Raw genomic sequence first — 6,401 nt, forward strand, 5'->3', positions numbered from 1 at the left:
TAAAGGTTTGGAACTGATTCAGAAGCTCAGCCTGATTCACTTAGAACATTTTAGTTCAGGACCAGAAACACAAACACGGAATAAGTAACGACAACTCGTTGCTGTTTAGTCCTGGTCTCAGTGTTGTTCTGTTCACTTCTCCGGATAAAACTGTGGATAAATGTGGAATAGAAGTTAATTTCATTGATAAATAGACCCTCATGTCTGATACCACATGTCTAATACCACATGTCTCTGGTCCGTGGAAGCAGGTTTACCTTCACTTCCTGTTCCTCATCCTGGACCAGTTTAGGAAAAGCTGAAGTTTGGTTTTAGTTTGATGGATTTTCAATTTAAAAAGTCAAAACTACAGAATACTGAACCAGTAAATTCACCTTTGGTTTGCCTTTAATTTATGAAACCAGAAAGAGACATAAAGGGGAAAACAGAAGTCATATGATTCATATAAAAGCAGCAGAAGAAGAAGAAGAAGTTGGACCAGGGAGACCTGGACCAGTGTCCGACTCATGGAGACACAACCAGTGTCTATCAGAGACGTTCTAGTCAAGGTTCTTTAGAACCTCTCACTGATCTGACCCTGAATGTCCTGAGAGGTTCTTGAAGACGTTTCGTCCAGGTCTCCGGTTCTAAAGGAGGTGGAGTTCAAAATAAAATGAACTCTTCAGTCTTCTTGTCGACTCCAGTCAGAACTGAAACGTCTTCCTGCCTCCGAACGTGACGTAGCTGCTGTAGGAGCCAGACCAGGTCTCTGGTATCTGGAGCCGGAGGCTGGTTTTGGTTCTTTATCCGGAGACACTTGAGTCGTCTGAGGATTGAGTCTGATGATAATCTACGTATCTGTGGATTAGACTCATCACTGCTTTGAGTCGTCGTAGCCTCGACTCCGTTTCATTAACACGACGAGAGACTGGAAGGAGAAGACAGAGTCCACGCTGAGGACTGAAGGGACACATTTTTGTCTCCTCCTCCTCCTCCTCCTCCTCCTCCTCCTCCTCCTCTCTGGGATGAATTATTTAACCCTTCTCCTCAGAGGAACCTCTCCCTCTCTCTCCCTGTCTCTGGGTCTTCGTCCTGAGCTGCGTCCAAGGACAGAAGGACGTCAGTGATGGACGACGCTTCATTACTTTATCACTGAAAACTAGTTAAGGCTTAACCAGTAAATACTTCACTGCACTAATAAACTCGGTAAATTTAGAGTTTATTAACGCACATGAAACACAGATGTGGGTGTTTTCTCAGTCTCGCGATGCTTTAAACTTGGAGCCTGGTTGTTCTGGTCAGTGACGATGAACCGTCCTCTCTGCACGTGTTAAATAAATCTCTAAGCTCTGGAGGTTGGAGGTTTGACTCTAAACAATCAGAGCTTTAGGAGAAGAGAAGGACCTGAACTGATGTCCTCCTGGTCTCCTCCCAGTATCGGTCTCTGGTCTCTGGTCTCTGGTCTCTGGTGGGACATCCTGAACGAAGCGTCCCGTCGCCCACAGAGGTCACATGGGAGATTTACGCCGACCTGCGTGATGGATACGTTTATTTAAACATTGATTCTCACGCCAGCAGCTTGATTCATGTCGGCTTCACGTCCGAGAGAATCTGATCTGGGACCAGAGACTCTGGGAGGCGTCAGAAAACACAAACACTGTGGAAAAAGGACTAAATCTGCTGATACTTGGGCTAAGGCGGCTAACAGCTGGACAAGGACGAGACAAACCAAGACAAACCACAGCTCTCAGGACATCGGGCTGTCAAAGTTGACCAACACAGACCCATTAATATCACTGAGGTCAATGACTTTACAAAGGTTTTGCGACTCTGAAGACAAACTGTACAAAGGCTCCATCAAGAAGCACAATAGTGTCAAACAATCGGACAATGTCAACGAGTTAGTTTGTCTTAGTAGCTGCTGGAAGAGGAGGGACAGGGACACATTACTGTGGACAATTATTGGCTTTAAAAAAAGACACAAAAAGTTGTTTCAAGTTGTTTTGTTGAAACTGTTGAAGGTGTTTAATCGACACGTTAAGTGCAGATATAAATTCCCATCTTCTCTTGAAACGTCCACTACTCGTCCCAAAAAACCTGAACCGTCCCAGAGAGACGACGGAGACACCCGAGATCCTTTGAGAGGACGCATCTCTTTGAGAAAGTGCTGAGCAGAGACTGTAACAGGAACCAGTCTCAAGACACTTTCTTTAAAATTAAGTGCTGACGTCTGCGATTCTTTTTCTGCCCTGGATTTCTTTCTTTTTCTTTTTTTTTTTGGAAACCAAATCTCTTCCCCTCTTCACTTCCGGTCAGAAATCAAAAGTAAATCTGAGTAAATCTGTTTCCTTCTCAGACGACAAATGTTTTTTTTTCAAGTCTTCTGTCATAAAGTCCAACTCAGTAAAAACCATTAAATTTAAATTCCTTTAACCCCCAAAACCCTAAATGTTATTTGATCCATGAGTTTCTGAATCATCTGCCCCCTGGTGGACTTATCCTGGCTCTGCAGTCAGTAGCTTTTGGCAGCCATTTCCAAAATGGCCGCTTTCCTCAACTTTCTATTTTTTTTTATTCATTTATTTATTCATTTTTTGCAGGGAAATCTTTCTCAATTTCAAAACTGTTAAAATTATTATTATTTGCATTGTTACTGATATTTTAAACATTAATATTTACTTAATTGACGTACAATTACCTATAATTACCTCATACTTTAACCATTATGATCTAATCTGCATTATTCTAGCTACAATGCCATGTTCCCCCCAATTTATTTAGATTTTAAAAACGCAAAAAAATAAAAACAAAAATGTTAACATATGCAATATGCATTTCCATATATGGTAATTATTTTTCTTTTTGTCGTGATCAGTTTTGACAAACAAATTTCAATGACTAACGTAGCTAATAGAATATTTAACCATTGAGAAGTTTTTATTTTCTAGGGAAATCGTTTGCTGTTCCTGTCCAGAGTCTCTTTTGTGTTTTCTGATCCTTCTATTGTGAAGTTTAGATGAAGCTGATGAATAAAAGATGTGACTGGAGAGTCGACCACGTCATGCAGATATAACACAACGCCTTCAATTATTCACTGAGTGGATCTCAGACACAAAATAAATCCAGACCAGTTAACGTTCACTACATCAGGTACACGACTGAATTCATTCATGACCTGTTCTAATGTTCAGATGATGTTGAAACAGTGTGAGAAAGTAAACGGCTCTAAACGCTGCGCGCCGGCCCTTTAAGTATAAATACTTCAACTTTTGAACATCAATGTCTTTAGTCTGGCAGCTTTTCCTCCTAGCCTCTCAGCTAATAGTAGCTCTTCCTAGCCTCCCAGATAATAGTAGCTCTTCCTAGCCTCCCAGATAATAGTAGCTCTTCCTAGCCTCCCAGATAATAGTAGCTCTTCCTAGCCTCTCAGCTAATAGTAGCTCTTCCTAGCCTCCAAGCTAATAGTAGCTCTTCCTAGCCTCCCAGCTAATAGTAGCTCTTCCTAGCCTCCAAGCTAATAGTAGCTCTTCCTAGCCTCCAAGCTAATAGTAGCTCTTCCTAGCCTCCCAGCTAATTGTAGCTCTTCCTAGCCTCCCAGCTAATAGTGGCTCTTTCTAGCCTCCCAGCTAATAGTAGCTCTTCCTAGCCTCCCAGCTAATTGTAGCTCTTCCTAGCCTCCAAGCTAATAGTAGCTTATCCTAATTTCATAGGCTCCCAGCTAACAGTTGCCCTTCCTAGCCCCTTGGCTAATACTATCTTATCCTAGCCTCCCAGTTAATAGCTTCTTATCCTAGCTTCCTAACCTCCCAGCTAATAGCAGCATTCCTTGCCTCCCAGCTAATAGTAGCTCTTCCTAGCCTCCAAGCTAATAGTAGCGCTTCCTAGCCTCTCAGCTAATAGTAGCTCTTCCTAGCTTCATAGCTAATAGTAGCTCTTCTTAGCCTCTCAGCTAACAGTAGCCCTTCCTAGCATTCCAGCTGATAGCTGCTAATCCTAGCTCCCTACCCTCTCAGTGAATAGTAGCCCTTCCTAGCCACTCAGCTAATAGTAACTTTTTCGTCTTTTGAACAATGACTAGTGCCACCTGTTGGTGTAAAGAGTTATTTCCTGTCAGGTGCAGATCGTATACGTTTGTACCAGCTGATCGTTTCGATATCACACCAACAACTACGTGTTGAGCACTAAATTAAATCCTGTTCAAACATTAATTTTTCACGTCCTCCAGTGTGTTTCTGAGTAATGAAGCAGCTCCTTCGTTTCATCAGTTGTGATTTACAGCCTCTTGCTGCTGTAAATACCCCCCCCCCCTCCCAAAACAAAACAATAAAACAACAAACGTGCATCGGCTGTAGCCACAAATCAGCTCAGTGTTGCTTATTTTCATAATCAGAACTGAGAAAAGGCAGCGCTCTTGAGTTTGGAGCTAAGATGAAGTCAAGATGTTTTCCCTGCAAAGTTTAAATTAAAAAGTGAACACACACACGTCTGTTTGTCTTTTAGCTGCTAAATGCATCACACTCGCCAGTTCATTAGGGACACTAGTGAAAACATGGTTGGTAAAATATAGATAGATCTTTAAATACTGCAAATGATCAGAAAAATAAAGCTAACTGTCTGTCTTCTGATGTCCTGCTCTAAGTCTCGTCTTCATGAAGGTTTCTGGTATTGAACGTTTTGTTTGACACGTGTTCCTATTATTTTGTCAACCCCCAGTTTGACAGCAGCACAGTTACATCCTCCCTCCAGCTGAGTTATCACCTTTGGGACGTTGTTTCATTAGGTCACGAAGACGGATTCAGTCCTGAAGAGGAGTTTTGGAGACATTTTTCTTTTGGAGTGATGGTCTTTGAGAGACACTCTCCTGGAGGACGGGGGAGGACGGGGGGAGGACGGGGGAGGACGGAGGTGGGATGGAGCGGATCCAAGTCCACTCTGGAGGTCTCAGTGGACTCTGGACAGCAACCACAGCACTCAGGACGTAAAAGTTGAAGGAGAGGCTGCAGAAGAATCCTCAGTCATGACTGACGGGTGACGGGTTCATGACACTGGACAACCTGGGGGGACGGAGGAGGACGGGGGACAGGGGACGGGGGACGGGGGACAGCTGCTGGTGGTGAGACGAGGACTTTTAATTTAGAGTCTTACATTTTAATCAGAATAGTTTCTTCGTGTCCATGTCTCTGTCTCTGAGGACATTATGTGTGTGATGATTTAAGCTAGTGGTGATGTTGTTTAATTATTTGTAATCTTTGACTTCGCCACTAGGTGGCTCTAAATCATCACACTGGTCCTTTAAACACAATTAGCATCTATATGTCAAACAACAGAGAGACACAACATGAAACTACAACAAAGAGACACAAAAAAAGCACCAGAGGACCAGTGGACCGTCTTGTCCCTCCTCAGTTTGCCGAAGAGGACATGAAGAGTCCGTCCTGTTAGCTGAGCTGGGACAGAGGACGTCTTCCTGGACACGACTCGTCTCTGGACAGGAACTCTTTATTTATATGACTTTATTGAGTTTTTATTGAAGGTTTGTGAGTTTGTGTCCGAGCACGTGACTTCAACACAAAACGGCCTCAGAGAGACGACAATAAAGACACACAAAGACACGCAAAAGACACAAAGACGATTAGAGAGTTACAAAACTGACAAAGACACGCAAAAGACCTCAGAGATATGAGACATGACGACAAAAAGACACAACGTTCACAGTGAAGGACTTAATATACAGACACAACATGCACAAAGACTAACTAGTGATGGACTGCACAGACACACAACATCACCACAAAGAGACAAACAAAGACACAAAACTACAACAAACAGATACAAAACCACAACAAACGGACACAAAACTACAACAAATAGACACAAAACTACAAGAAACGGACACAAAACTACAACAAATAGACACAAAACTACAACAAACGGACACAAAACTACAGCGAACAGATACAAAGCTTCTCCTAAGAGACACAAAACTATAACAGAGCCATAACACAAAAGGAAGACGCACTGAATAACACCGTGGGGATAAGAAATAAACACAAATAGATACAAAACAACAACAAAAAGACACAAAACGTCCCCAGAGACACAACGTGAACAAAGACGCAGTAGAGACTTGATTAACGATAATTAATTAATCTCTAATTAACAAACAAACACCAAACTCACCACCACGTGCACCGTCCCACAGTGCGCGTACACGTGAAGCCCTCCCCTCCACCTCAACGCGTCCAGGTGAAACCATCTCTTTATGCGCATGCACGCTCACTCATGCATGTGTGAGTGAGCGCGCACGTCGCCTCCGCGTTCCTGCCGATCAGACCCCCCCTCCCTCCCCCTCCCCCCTCCCTCCCTCTCTCTCCGTTTCTTCTCCTCCGCTTCAGTTTCAGTATCGACCTCCTTCACGCAGC

This window comes from Mugil cephalus, chromosome 7, assembly GCF_022458985.1.
Source record: "Mugil cephalus isolate CIBA_MC_2020 chromosome 7, CIBA_Mcephalus_1.1, whole genome shotgun sequence".
In the NCBI taxonomy this organism is placed as follows: Eukaryota; Metazoa; Chordata; class Actinopteri; order Mugiliformes; family Mugilidae; genus Mugil; species Mugil cephalus.